This window comes from Lichenostomus cassidix, chromosome 3 (assembly GCF_008360975.1).
Source record: "Lichenostomus cassidix isolate B80296 chromosome 3, HeHo_3.0, whole genome shotgun sequence".
In the NCBI taxonomy this organism is placed as follows: domain Eukaryota; kingdom Metazoa; phylum Chordata; class Aves; order Passeriformes; family Meliphagidae; genus Lichenostomus; species Lichenostomus cassidix.
Genome location: NC_139483.1, coordinates 6,958,243 through 6,976,584, shown reverse-complemented (window position 1 = coordinate 6,976,584; position 18,342 = coordinate 6,958,243). Strand labels below are relative to the sequence as shown.

At 45.9% G+C, this 18,342-nt stretch overlaps 1 protein-coding gene across 15 annotated transcripts in view; it reads left to right on the top strand.

Annotated features, from left to right (window-relative positions):
- BCL11A (BCL11 transcription factor A) overlaps positions 1-18,342 on the top strand; it is a 142,513-nt gene that overhangs the window by 74,190 nt on the left and 49,981 nt on the right. The window lies entirely within an intron of this gene.

Sequence of the window (18,342 nt, the reverse complement as noted above, 5' to 3'; positions counted from 1 at the left end):
CTGCCGTGTGAGAAAGCGAGGAGCTTTCGAGTCTTTGGCAAAGTCAGGGGTGAAAGAGTTAACCGAGCATCAGCCAGCCTTGGTTCCATATTGGCTGTCAGCGTATGGACTGTAATTAAACACAGCCCCATGGCAAAGTGACACCACCGACCTTGACTTTAAGATGCCATTTTCGACTGGCCAGGCCAGAGTAGAGAGGGCAGTTGCTGAAGCGCACAGACATGCTTATTCGAAAAGTTTAAGGGCATGTTGGAAATTTCAAAAGGTTGGTTTGACAGGAAAGGCTGCTCTCTGCAGCCTGCCTCCTCAGCCAAATGATAAATGCTTCGCTGTGCTCTCTCTTGTCTCTGATGTGGTTTTGACAGATGTATCTTGATTTTGTTTGCGGTTTACACAACCACATGTCAGCCGTACAAATGTCCAAGGCAGAGTTCTGTTTTGTGCAGCAAACAATATGAAATGTAATTTTAAAAAAAAGAAAAAGGGATAAATAATTCCATTTCATGGCATAATTTTTTTTCTTCTTTTTAAATCAGAAAGCTATTGGCCATGCAGATATTTTCACAAATGAGGTTAAAAAAATAGAGTATACCATGCTAAAGAAAATCCCAGAGCCCTGGGAGTGTAACAAGACACGCTCTGCTTCTAAAACCCTGCTAGTAAACAAAAATTCTGCCCATTTACAGAGAGCGTTTTGAATCACTTCAAACCATGCCAATACTGAGGGTCGAAAGAGAAGAGACTGTAGTGTATCAACCCCAACAAATGCCTGAACGAGTTTCAAACTCCCCCTCCAGTGATGTTAAGGATGTGGCACTGCCAGAACCTCTCTTTGGGGAGCCCACAGGACCGCTGGGGGTTGTCGGAGGCACAGTACATCATCACATGATGTGCTGGAGCTTGTCTCGGGCTTGGTTTGGCCACAAAGTTAAACCATAATAGGGCAGTAGGCGCTGGGAGGTTCAGTGGGATCCTCCCGCAGCCTCCCTGGCCTCCAAGCCGGCCGCCAAGCCGTGCTGGAGAGCTGCAGTTTTGGAGGTTTTGTGGTGGCAGCAGATCCGTATCGGTGTATGGGTATCTGCTTGTGCACGTGTCTGTGTGCAGAGCCATGTGTGTGCACACGCAGACGTCATGTGAATGAGTGTGTGCTGTTCCTGCAGGGTAATCGGTATTTCCTCAAAACGTGAATATCTCTACATTTAAGAGGAAACAGAGGCTCAGCTACTGCTAAGCTACATTTTGAATGAGACTTAAACCCCCAAATAATTCCCCATATTGCACTTCCCAGACATGGATGTTAAAGGTGAGGTATTTCTCCCCGAGTGGTAGAGGGCAGTGCCCATTTCCATGTGCTGCTTGCAATCTGACGGAAAACAAGCAGAAGTGTAGGGCATGATTAATGAAGCAGGAGCCTGGCGGAAGGGATTTGTAGTCTTCCGAGCTCTGGAGCCATACTAAATCACCAAATATGGAGGAGCGGTGGTATGATGTAACGCTGTATTTACGTATGGTGCCGCTTCGCTCAAAAGACAAAACACAGTATCTGTCAAGCAAGAATTAAACAGGCTGTCGTCCCCATGGTCCCAGATAGGTCCCTGGGCTGGAGGGTTTGCCACACCAAGGAGTTCTGCACGAGGGGAACCTCGTCTGCTGGGGGTTTACCTCTGGCACTCACTTGGCGGGGGAGGCTCAGGGAGCCAAGTCTCGCTTTTGCATGGCGCAGGTGACGCGAAGCGAGGAGGATTTGGGCTCGTGCGCCGTCACAGGGCCATTAATTCAGAAAGGACAGTGGTTTTAACTGACTGTAAATGCTTCGCTGAGCAGAGGCAGTGGCTGAGGACGGGCACAGTGGCAGGGCCTGATCCTGCTCACTCTTACACATAGATGGGCTTGGCTGGGCGCAGGCTTGGTGCCATGCAGGAGGGTCTGCAGGGCAAACCATGAGTGTGTCCTGAGTAGAGGTGGAGTTGCGGTTGTCAGGGTTCGTCTGCCCCAAGTTTTCTGGCTGGGGTGCCCAGCCATGCCTATAGATGGGAGGTCCAAGAATGCAGGTTCTCTGGAGCTACCTGACTGGGCAGGCACTGAGGAACACTGAGGTCCCTTGCTTCTTCCCCTTGGTTGGAAATGCAGCCTGGCTTTGGGAAAGGGAGAAGGTGCACCAAGAGGTGTGGGGTCTTGCACTGTTCCTCCCCCTTGTGTTTTCATCTCCCTTTTTACTTGGATAAATTCAGCTTCCTTGTGTCACAAAGGAGTGTGATGATAGCTGGAGTGACCCACTGCTCATAGCCAGTAGTCTATGGAGTCTGGCAGTAAAATTCCCAGTGAAGGTCTTGGAGCCTGAACTGTGGAGTTCAGGCTTCAGGAAGGCCCCTGCAGAGAACCTCAAGCTCTTCTGATTCTGCTATTTGTATCTGATTTCTGTGCAAGAATACAAAATGCAAAAGATATGAGTGTGTAATTAAAAAAAAACAAACAGAGGCTGCCTTTGGAAAAATAGACAGAAGTTGGGGCAAGTGATTCTTTCTTCTAAGAGACCAGAAAATAGGTATTTCGTAGCAATATAAAAATGTCCCCAATTAGCTGTGAAGCTGGAAGAGGTGTTCCAGGTTAGCCCTGGATGCAGAGGTGCTGTGGGTGAACTCTGGGTGCGGTTTGTTCCCTGCCTGCAGTTTAGTAGTCGTAAGTTGGGGTGTTACAGTAAAAGAGAATCTTAAGTAATGGTTAAAGATCTGCAGACGAGGAAGGAGGCAGCGACGCATTCAAATGCAGGGAGAAATGATGTCTGTTTTAACTGTCGCTAGGCTGCTCTTTATCCTGCCGTTTTCCAGAGACAGGCATGAGGACAGGAGCTTGCATGTGTGTGTGCAACCTGTGCAGCAGCCATACTATCCATATAGGTTCAGGCTTGTGTCCGTACCTGGCTCTTCCATGTGGGTGTCTGCCTGTGCACAGCTCTGCCTTGCTATAAAATTTTGAGTGATACTGATCCAGCACCGGAGCTGAAATGCCATAAATTTAACTGGAAATTAATAGGATATGTTGTGTGGGTCCAACGAGGCAGCTTTCATCAATATGTATGTCAAAGCCTCACCACCAGATACCGGCAGCCCGTGATTTGCAGTGAGGGCGACTGCAGGGCTTTAGTTATCCCTCTCGTATTTTACAATAGAGGGAAATATTAACTGAAGTATCTGGAGATCAGTGAATGTAAAATCGCTGTTCACTTATTGAAAAAGCTGAGGAAATATTTATCGCCTGCCCATGTCAGGTTTTGGCGGTTTGTTTGTTGAATGTATAAATCCGAGGGAATTAATGAAAGGTTGGGGTTTGGGTGAAGAAGTATCTTAAATGTTACTTGGATGCAGTTGGGGGAACACTTTGGAGTGCTGCTGTGTATTCCCGTGTATAATGCCGAGTGTGTTTCCGTGGATGCTCTATTTACTGTACAAAGAGGGGAGGAGGAGGGGAGGTCATTTTTACTGCTCGAATCCTATATTCTCAAGCTGCTTGTGACATTCAAATAAAACACGTGGGAAAATAATGTAAGAAACCCCTCTGTGTGCTGCAGTCGGGGGAAGGTGAACATCATTTGGTACTAAATTTCAGACTGACTATATTTGATTATTACAGTTCTCAGGAGGTAATGTCTTTAAGCAGAAATTTTCTTGGGCTGTTATTAGTAGTTGCCATTGTAATTCTGTAGGTTGTAAATGTCGATTCCTTGTTTTGTTTTGTTCTGGAGGCAAAAAAATACTGCTGTCTGCACTGAATAGTTAGCATTGCATCTGGACAATAAGATGAAAGCTTAAAGATAGAGGAGGGGAAGAAGGAATACGGGAATATTTTGAAGTCAAATTCTGTCTGCTTTCCCCATACAAAGAAACAGAGCACAGGCTAGGTAAAATATTGCAGGCAGGAAAAAATAGTGAGGGTGCTACCCAAAGGCTCCTGCTCCTGAGATTTGGAGCGCTGTGTACAAGCTGTATTTGTAAATAAGACTGAGAAAGGTTGTGAACCGGCAGCTTGGCTGTTTTGTCAAAGTACAATGTCAGAGAAACTCTTTCTAAGACAAATTGTAAATAGAAGTGTCACGATGATTGCATGATTGAGCTCTAGAAGTGTCTTGCAATTGTTGGCATTGTCAGAAGACTTTTGAAAGCTTAATTAAAGGCGGTGGCCTGTGCGGCTGTGAAATTTACTTCTGGGGGGGGAAAATGTAAAAAATGTAGGGGATCAAAAAGTTGCTCTAATGCTGCTCGCACGGGGATACAGAGAAGAGTCAATAGTTTCCCTGCTTTCCCCATTGCCTTTTATAAATAACGTTTTTTGAAGAAGCAAACACGTGACACCAATATCATCCTTTGTACGAGGTAAAGATTGTGTTAGTTTTCCTATTCCCTGCTGTTCCAGACAGTTAATGTAAAAATGGCTCTGTATTGGAAACACAAATATGAGTTCACTCAAAGCACAGAAGCAGGGTAGAAAGTTTTCCTCTGCCTCTGCCTTCCAGGGGAGCATCACAGTGTTGTGGTGCCCTGAATATTTCTGGTGGGTTTTTTTTGTTTCCTGCAAATAAGATTTTCTGAGAGGATGAGAAGTGTATTTTGTGTGTGTTCCTTTTACTCTTGCATGGGACACTGAACTGTGGAGCTGTCCACGAGCACAAGCATCATTACGTCCAAAATGCTGGTGGTTCAAGAGGCAGCCTGGCACACATTAAGCTCCATATAGGTCTTGAAAGGTGCATGTTGGCATCACGTGCCGAAAGCTTTAAAAATCATGCACGTAATGAACACGAAGCTCTGAGGGGAGAGTCCCAGCAACGAATGCCGGACGATGGAAACTGAGGCAGGGAGTAAATTAAACACCTTCTAATTAGCCCGATGGGAGAAGTAAAGTCTTCCCGAAACATTCGCATAATTTGGTAATGCCTCTTTTAAAGAGGAGGAGGCCTATTAGCATCACCCTGTTTAGTATATGCAACCCTCAGCCCACGAGCTCTTTCTTGTTTCATTCAAATAATAAAGACAATTAAAGAGGCTTGCGAGGCACTGTCAGGCAACGGGAGTGGAGCCTCCAGTTGTTTGCCTGCACGCATCCTCATTACGGAAATTTTTTTGGACAAAATTCCCTTCAAGCTTCGGTCTGTTTTTATATCCACTAGTATCAGCTTTGTGCAATAAAAGGCGTTTAGCATCAAGCTGGACATGGCCTGGCACAGTGCCACTTGTGTTTTGTTGGGTTTTTTTTTTAGCTAATCGCTGAGGATCTCTCGTTACCTTTCTGCTTGTTGTGATTTTGTTCGGGTCAGAATGCTGCCAGGGATGTCGTGAGTCCAAGGAAGTTGTCTTCTCCCACTGGCAGGCGTTGGAACGCAGCTTCCATCTGGGAGCGCTCGGTTTTATGTGTCAGCTACTGGGGTATTGCACAAGTCCATAAAACACGTCAGGTCCATACATTTAATACATTAACACATACACACACATATATATATGTGTATATATATTCATACAGGTAGCATGGCCCTAAAATTAACCGTTGGGTGTTCTTTTCTTTGTTTTTCCCTTGGGCTAATGAACATAATTTTGTCTAACTGTGCATAGACAGTAGCTCCAGCCTGACGCCTGGTGACGTCGGGCATAGCAGGTTTGGGCCCATGTAGGTAGATACCAGTACATGGATTGCTGTGATTTATGACTTACTTTTAAAAATAACAGGCGCATTAATGGACCCACAAACCACCCAAGAGGTTGGGATGATCTGATAATGAATTTCCATGTAACACAGTTCATGCTGGAGGGCCCCCATCTTGGTTGTGCTTTGCTCTGGCAGACGTGGAACAAACTCTTGCAGGAGCTGGACCAGTGGCTGTCGACCCCTATGGATGAGCAGACCAAGTGCTCACATTATTCAAAGCCTCCTGTGTTAATGCCAAACCAGTTTTAAAGCCCATAAACATCCTCCCCATCTCTCTAATCAGGTTTAGTATGCAACACATCTCACACGGGGTTCAGCCAGTTTGTTTTCCAACCTTTATTGGCCAGCTGCACTCGCTGTGCATCTTTAAAATATTTCAGCGAGGTTTTTTTTGCTCTTCTGTCACACGGGCTGGTAACTTGGTGGCTCATTCTTCATTCGGAGGTGGCATTGCCTGGGGTTGGCGAGGGAAAGGTTTGCGGTGTGGGGTGTGGCGAGGTCAGCCCCGATCCCAGCAGGGAATTTGTGTTCTTCATTTGCCTTTACAATCGGAGCACAGCTACTGTACCTTGGAGCAGCTCTCAGGTGTGAGCTCAGATGGGCGCATGTAAATGTCCTGTCAGATGCAACACAGGAATATTAATGTTTCCTCAGCACCACGCTATAATAAAGCTGTACACAGCCAGCTTAATATGCAGCCGGGCTGGGGAATTGTATAAAACTTCGATAGCCCAGTGTGAATGACAGCAGTGGAAAAAAACATTCAATATGCCACAGTTTGCATTCTTGTTTGCCTTTGATCTAAAGCAAAATGAAAACATCCTCTTCTTTCCCTCCTCGTTCTGAATAGTTGTCCATCCTCTGCAAAATTGGATAGTAAGTAAGAAAAGAAAACAAAGTATGGGGCACGGTGCAGAATTATTTGAAGCACATTAACGCCAGCCCGCTGGGGGATGTAATTTTTTCAAGTATTAGCAAACATTTATTTTTTATACTTGGGTTTGTTGGCACTGCTTTTCATTCTTTTTTTAGCGTTTGCGTCTGCTTGAAACAAAGAAAATAGAGTCACCATGAATAGGGGCTGGAGCCCCCTTTGCCCCCTGGCTTGGGCACGGCCCAGGCTGTACATCCTCCTCGCAGTGGTTTCACTTGCATCTCCTTGTGTGTTTGAATCTTCAGCTCCATCCAAAGGTGTCTGTTTTTCAGTGTGGTTGTGTTTGAGGATTTTTAATAATGTACTCATTTAACTGAAGCAACAGCTGTCAGGAGCGGTTGTAGTAAATCCACAAAATGCACAAAGAAAAATACATACGTTTCCTGAAACAAAACACTTGAAACAAATTGGCTGCCAAAAAAAGCTGCTGAATTCTGGGTTTGCAGACAGTGCACCGAAGTGTTTCTTCTCTCTGCTTTCCCCGGAGACCTCTCCCCGCTTGCCTCCTGTAATTCTGCTGGAACTTTTTACCTGAACAGGTTGCTGTTAAAAAAAAAATCCCATCACTTTCCCCTGTTTGGGTACAGAGCTCAGCTCCAGCTTAGATTTTTGTGTTTCACACTAAATAGCTGAGACATGTAGAGTGGGGCAAGAAGCAAACCCAAATAACTGCATTGCCGACAAGGCAGGGAGGCTCGCTGTCCCTGTGAAATAGCTGTCAGGAGAAGCAGTGCTTCCTCTCTGCCCTTCCAGGTAGGTGTTGTCAGGGTGCTTCAGAGGGTGCAGGGTTCCCACCAGAGTGAAGGGAGACCTGGGGAGCTTTGGTCAGTCAGAACCAAGGACTTTTCTGCTTCCATCCTCCCCCTGCTTTGCCTAAATGCGGAACAATTACACCTACAATTTGATCTTAGCTGCAGATAGAAAAACCTCTGCCTAAATAAACAATGGAATTACTGCTGAACAACAAAGGCTCAGAGAAGAGCCTTGCCTTTAGTGGTGTTATTATTGTTGTTGTGGATAATAATATTATTATTATTATTGTTACTGCTATTACTACAGCTATTACCTTTTTAAAATTACACATTGCAGTTCCTTGTTCCTTTAGGAAGTAAGGAGTTTAATTTTGCATTAATTGCTTGCTTAATTGATTTATCAGGTAGGGAAATACAAAATGCAAAAAATAAAAATGTGTTGTGTTGTATCCCCCCACTCAAAATTCGCAACAATTAATTTGTCACCCAGCATTACTTTGCTTCAGCGTCACAGCTGTTTTTTTTTTTTCCCAGACATTGAATGAATCATCTGGGTTTTGTTGCATTTTAGCTACTGAGTTTATTCTTTGTGAAGTAAGAGAATAGATCAGCAAAACTGATGTTCTTCAGCCAGGGCATCGCAAGTGTGCAGAGCATTTACTGTGTGAGGGTGGCCGGGGGCTTTTTCCCTGTGTTTCTCTATTATTAATGCTGATTTTCATGTTTAGGAAAGAGTTGTTGTGCGATGAGAAACACTAGTCTGGGAGCCTTGTTCTCTTTGAGGAGCTAGAACACAGTGGGATGCATTTGGAAAAAGAGATAGAGGCTGTATTATTTTGTAATAAACTATAAACTGTCCTATGTTAAATTTGTGTTACGTTAGAAAAAATCAATAAGGAAAAATTAAATTCTGATAAAGATACTCTTGGATCTTTGAAAACAACTGCTGTCCTTTTAACTAAAACATTTGAGGAGCTTCAAAGAGTATGTATTTCTTCTGATCTTAGAGCTGTGTGACTGGTAGCAGGGAAAAAAAAATCTTATTCTACATACAAGTGGATTGCTTAACAAGTCAGCACAGACACATACTTGTTTGTACCATAGAGATAAAAATTCCTGTATAAAAATAATTCAGTTGCTGACAGCAGGCATTGTGCTGGGGCTGCCTCTTTTGTGTTGGCCGGGGGTCAGGGACCACGGCTCCCACTTTCTGCTGGGGGGAAGCTGTCACGATCGCTTGCTGGAGCCTGGAAATAAGTTAATTGCTTTATTTTAAGGAATGCTCAGAGCCCGGTGGTGTGGTTTTTACATTTCTGGAAACAGAGAAAGAAGTGGGGGAAAAAATCTCAAATGGGGGACATGACTTAAAGGCAGTTTGGGAGACATGGCCTTCAACAGCTCAGTTCGGCGGCCCGGCAGTAGTTTCTAAACTTTCGTTTTTAATCTAATTCTGATTTATGCTGTCACATCCCATACTGGCCCTCCCTGGACTCTTCTTGTGTGAAGTTACATTGGTGTTGGGGGGAGTTGCTTAAAAATGGGGTCCTGTGGCCAATCCAGATGTTTGCTGTTGTGTCTGTGGCACGGCACCAGGTCCCGTTTTGTCCAATAAATGTTGAAAAAGCGGGGCGTTAGCACAGCTCCGGGCGTCCTCTGTTTTGCTCTGCAGGGGTGCAGGTAGGATAAGCCATGAAGTTGGAGAAGGCTGGTGAGGTGGGAGCAGGAATTATTTACATTCATCATCCATCCTTCAAAGTCGGGCTGGCAGGGAGGCAGCCAGCGCTTCCCCACCTCAAGGTCCTCCTGGAATGGCTGGCAGAAGCGTGTCTCCCGTGCTCTGCACCCTTAGGGATGGCAGGATCAGCCCCCGGCCGGAGCGGAGCCAAGTCTGGGAGCGGCCGGCGGGCTGAGCGGTGTCCCCGCAAACTCTGCTCGCTCGGCGGCTGCAGCTCCGCTCCCCGGGAGCACAGCGACTTTCTCAGTGGCACGCTCCGGTGCCGAGATCTTTTCATCCCTCCCTTTTAAATGCAGCGAGTCCCTAAAATTAATGCTGCTGCACTTTGATGAAAATAATGTTTTTATAATACATTTGCTGTTTACACGGAAGATGTGACTTGAGGGGAAAAAGGCTTTTTTGGAGGGTGGTGGAAATCTTGTTAATCTGCTCTCGGAGAGCGGCACACAATACTGCCTATGAGCAAGTCTGTGCTGCTTTTGATAAATTACCATGTTTAGAGATAGGTTTGGCTCTTAAGGGCTTAGTTTTCTGAACAAAGTCCATAACAATGTTTTCTGCCTCTGTTTGTCTCCAGCCCCTTTGGCTTGACTCGGAGCCCTGTGTTTAGTTGAAGCTCCGTCTGGAAGATATAACAATTTTGCATTAAAAAAATAAGGAAATCACAGGAAGAAAAACCCTTTTGCTTTTTGGATGAATCTTACTGATAATTTGCTAAAGCTCATTTGAATTTTAAGCACTTCTTTAATCTTCAAAGGCTAAATTGCTTTATGAATATGCATGGTGTGGGCAGACTTTAGTTCATTACCTAGTTGTAAATTCTAATGACCATTAGGTCCTTGCAGTAATTGCGAATTGTTTTGCATTTTTGATTGGCCTATTAACATGTGCATTCGGCACACATCAGGCCAGCCTGTCAGGCTGCTGAAGGAGAAAAAAAAGGTGAAAATTGTTTTATAGCACCAAGATTCTTAGATTTTCAATCTTGGAAAATTGATGATGTAAAAAAATTAAAGCGGTGTTTTTTCTTCTCAAGATTGAAAGTTCACCAAGAGATTTGACATATTTAATTTACATGATGACTTTGCACTCCTTCATTAATGCAATTTGCATATGAAGCTGTTGTTAATCACTTTTGATCATGTTTTGTGTATTAGCTGCCTCAGTGGCTCTTCTCCCTCAGATGCTCCAGTAGAAAGCAGCAAAATGATGCATCTTCTTGCCAAGTTTCCTTTAGTGAATTGAGGAATTAGGAGTCTAACCTTGAGTAATTAAATATGTTCTATCAGTTCTCTTTTAATGTTAAGTACACTTGGTTGGAAGTGTAGAAGGAAATTGTTCCCATTTGGGGGAGACATTCCTTTAAAAAATAATTCTGTATGTGTAGATAGAAAAGAATTCTATTCCATGCTCTGGAGATGCCAGGGCCAGAGGGAGAGGTGACAGTAGGGCAGGATGTGGTGGCGCCTGGACCCTTCTCTGTGTGACCAGCATTGAAACCAGGTGCCCCAGGCCCCGTCCTGTGCTGCCTGTGGGTGCAGAGCTGCTGCTGCCATCGTGGTGGTGGCCCTGCCTTTGGGGGATGCTGCATGAAGGGCAAGGAGTGCCCTGTTGGTAGCAGCACATTGTGCTGCCGGCGCTGCTCCTCTTGCACTCCAGTCTCCCAGTTGCCTCATCGCAAGGAAGGGTCTTTCTCTCCTGCCTGTCCGGGCAAGGCATTAATCATCCAGCCCTGGGAGGGGAAATTGGGAGCAGCCTGGCTGGAAGCGTGCCCGGCTGTCGTAACCTGCCCGGGCATCTGCACCTGGCCAGCGCTGGAGGCCATCCACCACCCCTCCTGCCTGGCTGGGGCTTGTCCCCTGGTCCCTGTCCCCTGTCCCTCCCGCTGGCAGCACCACAATTCTTGGCTGTGGCCTCGCCTTTACTTCATCCCTTTGGTTGTCCGGCCTTGGTAATTGATGCTCAGCTTTGGTTGGAGAGTTTATCACTGGGTAGGAAGATGAATTGGAAGGGTGAAATGGATACCCTGATTAAAGGAGCTGCTTAATGAAAGAAAATAAACGGAGAGGGAAAAGGACCATTCTGGAAGGAACAGAAGTATAATTTTAACCTTGGGGGAGACCTGCTGCTGCCCTTCCATGACTTCCACCCATACCACGCTAAAAGCGTGGTTCAGTTCAAAGTTGTTAATATTCAGCTGGGAAACAGTATCCAGAACACAAATAAATTATTAAGTGCATGAACTTTTTCGGCAGTAAGATGAACTGATGGGGTCCATCTGTGAGATCCAGGAGCTTTTTATTTGTGTGTGTCGAACGATTCTGCCCTCTCCGACTTCATAGCCTTTGGTCCTTGGCCAAGTGCATGCATAATTGATTCCACACACGCTATCATTTTCTTGATGTAATTGCTTTAGTAAGATATGTTGAAATCTAATGGATAATTTACTGTATGAAAATGACAAAAAAGTAAACGTTCCTGTTTTGCTCCGGGCGTGGAGAGGAGAATGCCCAGGTGACCTGCGTGGTGAGGGGAAACCCACGTGGACCATCTCCCACGAGCAAAGATGGAGGTAAATCACTGGAGAAGTTCAGTGCAAACTCTCTGGAATTAAATAGAGTTTTACAGCATAGGTGAAAGCAAAACAGTTGAGTTGTTCCAAAACTCTTTTTTTTTCTGGAGCGATGACTTATTTGTTTTTCTAATTGCCAGAATATAAACTCAGAAAAAGTTCTCTGCAGAAGGCAGTGGGTAGTATTTTTAGAAATCAGTGTGTCCTGGATGTGCTGCTCTGTGTTGCAGAAGGTCCTGACACTGGTGTCTTGCTTGGCAAAAAGATCTTCTCGTCTGGCTGCTTAAATAATGCACCAAATTAAAATCAATGCATCAGTTCAGCTGGTTATATTTTTAGAGTTTTCAGAAGTGTATAAATATTAAATCCACCTTTAATTCCATCCACATCCAAAGGAAAATATTCCAATTGAAAATTTGACATCACATTGGTCTTTAAGAAATGATTTGTTAATCTCATTTCCTTTCCCCCTTGCTTCACAGTCCTGGAATATTGTGTATTCCTTTCCATAATTTTTTAAAACAGACTTTTGAGGTGGTGTGGACACAAAAACATTTTCTCATTTGCTTTCCCCCCCTGCCATGATGTTTTCAATGTACTAAAAGAGGAAAAAATATCCAAGGCAAACCCACATAACTGTAGCAAAACTGTTTCTGAGCAAGTCATAATAATGAACAACACATGATCTGAAATGTGATCAGCAAACATATACTTATGCCAAGGAATTTTTGCCATTCACATACCAAGGTTCTGTAAATCAGTAAACCGCGGCAGAGGAGCCCCCGGCACGGCGAGGGGAGGAGCAGGAGCAGGAGCAGGAGCAGGATGGGCAGCCCAGCAGAACTGTCTTGTTCGCAGAGCAGGGAATGGGAACAAGTTTTTCTCTTCTACTTTCCTTGTCTCCATCTCGGTCCACGCACCAAAATGTACAGCCTTTAAAAAGGAAAAGTGCAGTCTGAGCTATCCTCAAAAGCAAAACCAGACAAATAAGTAGCAAAGGAATGAAATTTCATCACAACGTGTTTTATGGGATTTCTTTTTTCCTTCCCCCATCTTACACAGAACCAAAATGTAAATTACTTTCTGGTCCTAATTGGATTTAATTATTTCTTTAGGAGAGGATGGGTGGGAGGGGGTGGGAATGGCACACAGCTGTCCTAACAAAACAAAGGAGCCAGAAAACCCTCACTTTCCCCCATGTTGGCTAATAAACCCTGCAGAGGATCTTACTGCTGGCAAGCAAATGGAGCACTGTGTAGACCTGGGGAAGGGGTAAGAGCTGTTGGCAGCTGGGAGCATTAGGAAAAGGCCAGGCTGGCTGTTAGGAAGTGCCCTTAAATGGTGATTTGTGGTTTCCTATTAATTTCTGTAAGTGCCCTGTGTTTTAGAGCGCCCAGCCTGGCCCTTCCCTTAACCTGAACCACGTTGCCCTGACTCCTTGGCCCTGTAGTGAGATGCATCCTCAATGTTGGGCTGCGAATCTCACCGGCGCAGCTCACCTGGGAAGCACCAGCTCCCTGTGGCGCTGCTGGGAGGGACTGGGAGTGGATTTGGGTGCCCTGCACTTGGTGGGGTGTCCCCTGTGCCCCCCAGCTGGGGTCTGGGGCACCTGGGTGCCAGCAGTAGGGTCTGGGCGAGCTGATACTGTCCTGTGGGTTGGTGGCACATCGTGCCCGCGGATCGCCAAGAGCTTTACAAGCTTTAATGAATGTGACCACTAACGTGATTTATAGTGCGATTCATTATTGGTATTGGAGGGACTGTATTCTTATTTTGTCATTTGCTGTTAAAATTAATACACTCCATGCTGGCTATAAAAGTGTATTTGCATTTAATTGCAAGTCAAAATGAATTAGTGGATATGATTTAAACCTGAACTCACTCCCTAAAAAGAAATCTTCAGTGGGGAAGGAAGAATCAAGCTCTGTGCTGGATTTCTTCGGTGGACATACAGATGGAGACAGGAGTCAGGGAGAGGAGGGGGCAGGCGGGGGCCTGGCTCTTTTTTTTTTTTTTTTTTTTTTTTAAATTCTTGAGGTTGCTTTCAGCAAAAAATGCCTTTGCCAGGAGGGGCTTAGGCAAAGTGGTCAAGCACATCTGCTCCTGGGAAGGTAGGGAAGAAAAGAGGTTACTAGTAATAGGGCAGCAGCACAAAGGGAAAATTGTACACTGGAAGCATTAGTCTCCTCGGCGGTGTTGTGGCCAGACTGGTTTAGCAGACAGGATGATAGATTGCTTTGTCAAGGGTCCCAGGGTGTGCCCTGAACTTGAAGCACTTTGTTTATCTTGAATAGAAAGGGAAAAGCACAGACATAATCGATGTCTAGTTTTTTAGGAGGGAGGAAGAGGTAGAGGAGGCAGCGAGGGGGTGGTGGCGGGGGGAGGCCCTGGCTGTGGCTCTCCATTAACAGATGAACTTGGCTGAAGTCCAGAGTTTGATGAGAGAGTGTCACAGCTCCCGAGCTGGCCAGCCTTTTCAATAATTTTCTTTTTTTTTATACCTGCTGACTGTACATCAAATGCTCCCAGGTCTTTTGGCTAAAGGCAAGAAGAGGGAGAGGGGGGGAGAAAAAGACACAGCTCCATTTTTTCCCTCTGAACCAGTTGAGACCAGTCCCTTGGCCACGCACGCAGGTTCTATCATCTTTCCTGGCTCGCTGTTGGGAAAAAAAAGTTGTCGCCGTGCCAGTAACCTGAGGGCCCAGGACAGGAAAAAAAAGGGGTTTGCTGTTCTGAGAGGCAAATTAAACTCGAGAGTGGAGAGCAGGAGGGGCGTGCGTGTGTCTGGCAGATTTCAGAGATAGCAGGAGTTAAATTGGGGGGTAAAAAGCATCTGCAAGGCAATGCCTGCCTGGCTGGGGAGGGTGAGCCCCGGGGGCAGACCCAGTGCAGGTCCATAGCTTGTGCACAACAGCACTTTTTTATGGTGGCTCCCACCCATTCCAATGACTTCATGAGAAAAAAAAATCAAATTGATCTGCTATTGCAGACTTGCACTGGGTGTGAAGGTGGCTGCACTTCCAGCCTTCATGCAGCCCTCACAGAGCATTGCCGGGCCATGCCCGACGTCGAAGTGCTTCATCAGGTGGTGAGAATATAGACAAAATGCCATGGTGGTGTAATAAACGGTGTGGTGGTGAGAATAAAGACAAAATCCTTGTTATGCTGTGGTGGTGAGAATAAAGACAAAATCAGATATTTTTACTGGGTTACTGCTTTTTTTTACTTAAAGTAAAACTTCTTGCTTTGCAAGAGATGGATGTGGTGGGGATGTAGTAAATGAGGCTGCAGGGATGCTCCGGGTCGGAGCTTCCCAAGGGTGCTTGGCTGAGGCTGTGGGTGGCCCCAGTGTGCCTATGACTTGGAAACACAATCTGAATTCATGGTTGTTTTGGGTATTTTTATTTTTTTGTTGTTTCCGATTATGCCATTTCTGACAGTTGTTCAGCCACTTACCAGTCTTGGCAGAATGCTGAGCCTGTAACATCCTGACATTTTTGCTTTTTAACAGGCCAGTCTCATCGTGCTGGAACAAACAGCAGCTTAACTGCATTTCACTCTGGCTGATTTGAATAACGTGTACTCTGGTCAAACAAGAAAGTCCTCAAAGGAAGAGCTCGACGCCTTGTTTCCCGTCATGCTGATGGACGGTGGATTTCAAAATGCACAGAAAGGGCATAGCTGGGAAAACATGGGCTCCCCCCACTGCAAAGGGCAGCATTTTCAGAGGTGTGAAGGGTAGGTCAGAGCGGGTTGGGTCACCTGCCTGTCCTCTGTCCCTTCAATGTGCTCCCAGCATCATGCCTTGCTGGGAATGATGAGATTTGCCTGGCACTAGAGGCAAATGGCTGTCCCTTTTCAAAAGTGGTCACACGTAGGGATGACCTCTGTTGGTTAAAGCTTTGCCTTGCTCCATGGGGACATCCAGGTCTGAGAGTTGTAGTTTTTGAGGAATCTGGGAATATCACATGCTGTCGTGGTTTGAAAGTCCCAGCCTTGTCTCCTCATTTCTGTCCATGTTCTTAGCTAGCAGCTGGTGGTGTGCGGTGCACTGAGCTCTGCTCTGTGGGAGGGAAGTACAAAGGCTGGGGAGAGGCTGTGGGATATGTCTCCACAAGGCTGGGTGCCAGGGCTCTGGGTCTAGAAATCTCCTTCCTCACACTGGTTCTTCCCTTGCTCCTTGTGTTGCGTGTCAGACTGTAACTGGTTTGATGGTGAGTGACTTGGCACCCCTGCGTTTTTTCCCAGGCGTTTGCCTACTCACGTGCGCAGCTCCCATGTGTGTAATGCCTGCACAGGACTCCTGTTATCTGCTGATCGAGGTGTTTACCTCTGCAGCATCTATTACGTGAGGACCTGAGTGCCTTGGAGATGTTAATGAGCACACTCTCACACTGCCAGGACGAGATAGGCGACTGCTGGGGCACAGGTGGGGTGGCTCACCCCAGGTAAGGCCGGAGAAGTGTAACCGAGCGGGAATGAGAGCCCAGAGCTGTCCTGGCCTCACTGCTCTTCCTCCCTGCTGGTGGCTGGGCAAAGCTGGGAATACAAGCAAAGATGTGGTCGCCTCTCCAGACCAACCTGCTCTTTACCAAGACCACGGTAAGGAGTCCACCTCGCTTCACCTCTGGCCCCATGGAGATGCAGCCTCTTGGGCATGTGCTGGGCTGCGGCCGTGTGCTGCCACGTCCCCTGGGTGAGATTCACCTGGACATCTGTGGAGGTAGTGGGATTTGCAGGGGCTCCCTGCATTTGGACAAAAGGCATTGGTAGCAGAGGTGGTTGTATGTCCAGGAGACAAGGCGGTGACCTTTGGGTCAAGTACCTGTGTCTGGAGAGCCTGCGATAAATATTGTACAGTGGGAACAATGGGGCTGTAACAGAGCTGCGCCCGAAGACGCTCCGGCCGAGCAGCCGGCTGGCTGAGAGGCTGCCGGGGAAGTGGTGTAGTATTTCTACTTCAAACTGATTGAAACGTCGACTAAAAATCAATGTTGTTGACTAGGGATAATTTACAGTTTTCTCGGCGCTAAGTAGCCGCGCGCGTAAGGATGCGCTCTGGGATGAGCGCTGAGTGGTCCGGGCGCGGTGCTGAATCAGATGCATTATAGGTCAGCTCTTTATTTGTTTCATCACGACTTTTACACAGTTGTCATGTAATTTATGGCTGCTTTCACGTTGTCAAACATTTTCATTGCGGCTTCTTCTTAACACACTCCTGACACAAACACGGCTGCTTTAAAGACACTGTATTGTTTCATAATCTGAGAGGAGGACTATAAAACATCAAATTACACTATCTTCAGGCTAATCTAAATGCACTACAGATTGAAATCAGAGCTCATTTGTCCCTGATGCAAATTATTAAGTTCTAATTATAAATATCCATTTAATTACCCCATACATTTTTATTCTGCAGACCTTCTCAGCAATTCTGTCTGAGATACAGTAGATGTATAGGAGAAAATCTGCAGTAATTAATGTGCATTTCCTAAATAATAAAGAGCAAACATGAGCCACTTTGTTCATGGATGACATATCCGCACACACATTTTTAGCTATCCGTGTCACTGTGGCAGACGCTGAATGCTAATTCAAAAATAAATGGAAAAGACAAAAATTAAAAGTTTGGGGGTTTATTTCCCTCCTTTTCCTGCCTGTTGTGGAAAGAGCTGTGTCTTTCAGTGCCTTGTGCCTTCCTGGGAGAGGGGTGAAGGTGGTTCTGGGGAGTATGGCATCATGTCCCTGGCCTCTGTCTCGTGGCGGTGCTGATCCTGAAGTTGTTTTGTACTGGAAGCCCCACAAATCGAGATGCATCTTGCAGTTAAACAGAGAAAGCCACTCTCTGCCACTTCAGCCTCTCCAGCTTCTCAATTTCATGCCCAACAGCAGCCAGGCAGGTTACAAAAGCCCTTCTCGGGCAGCCATAGGGGATGCCTGTGGTCCCCTCACTGCTTCTGTACTCATGCAAAACCCAAGGGCAGGGCTAGACACAAAGTGTCTGTGGGGGCGGATCCTGCTTGGAGTTACCCCAGGGGTAAATTCCAAGTGGCTTCCCTGCAGCTAGGAGAGTCGCTTGGTAGGCACAGTGGTGTAAAGGAGCTTGGGCTCAACCTGTTATGGTTCTTTATGTTCACATTAGCAGAGAGCTTTGTCTACCAGCTGGTTGAATCTAGGAAAAAAACTTGGAGAAGATGGCAGTCGAGCCTGGGTACAAGTGATGCCTGTCAAAAATCACCAGAGGAGGATGTGTGTATATGTGTGTGTACCCATGCACATATGTGGGGTAGAAGTCTGACTGCATGGCAGTTAATGTGAGCATTGCCACAAGCTTCATTGCACTCCCTGTTTATACCCATATTTGCATCTGCTTTCTGGGTGATAGAGTAGGCTTTTTGGAAAGGATACTTGTGTTCTATCAGTAATTATAAACAGAAATTAGCTTTGAATTTTCTCAGACATATATTCCACTAAAGCTCCATTCATTTAATCAGTTAAGAAGATGAGGGGCTGCAGCAGTGTCCTTAATTCCCAAATAACTTTGTCCTTATTTATTATAATCGTTTTATCTCAAACTTTGTCCTAGAGTCACAGGGCACTAATAAGAAAATCGTAACAGTGTTGGTAGTAGCCTAAGGACCTTTATATAAAG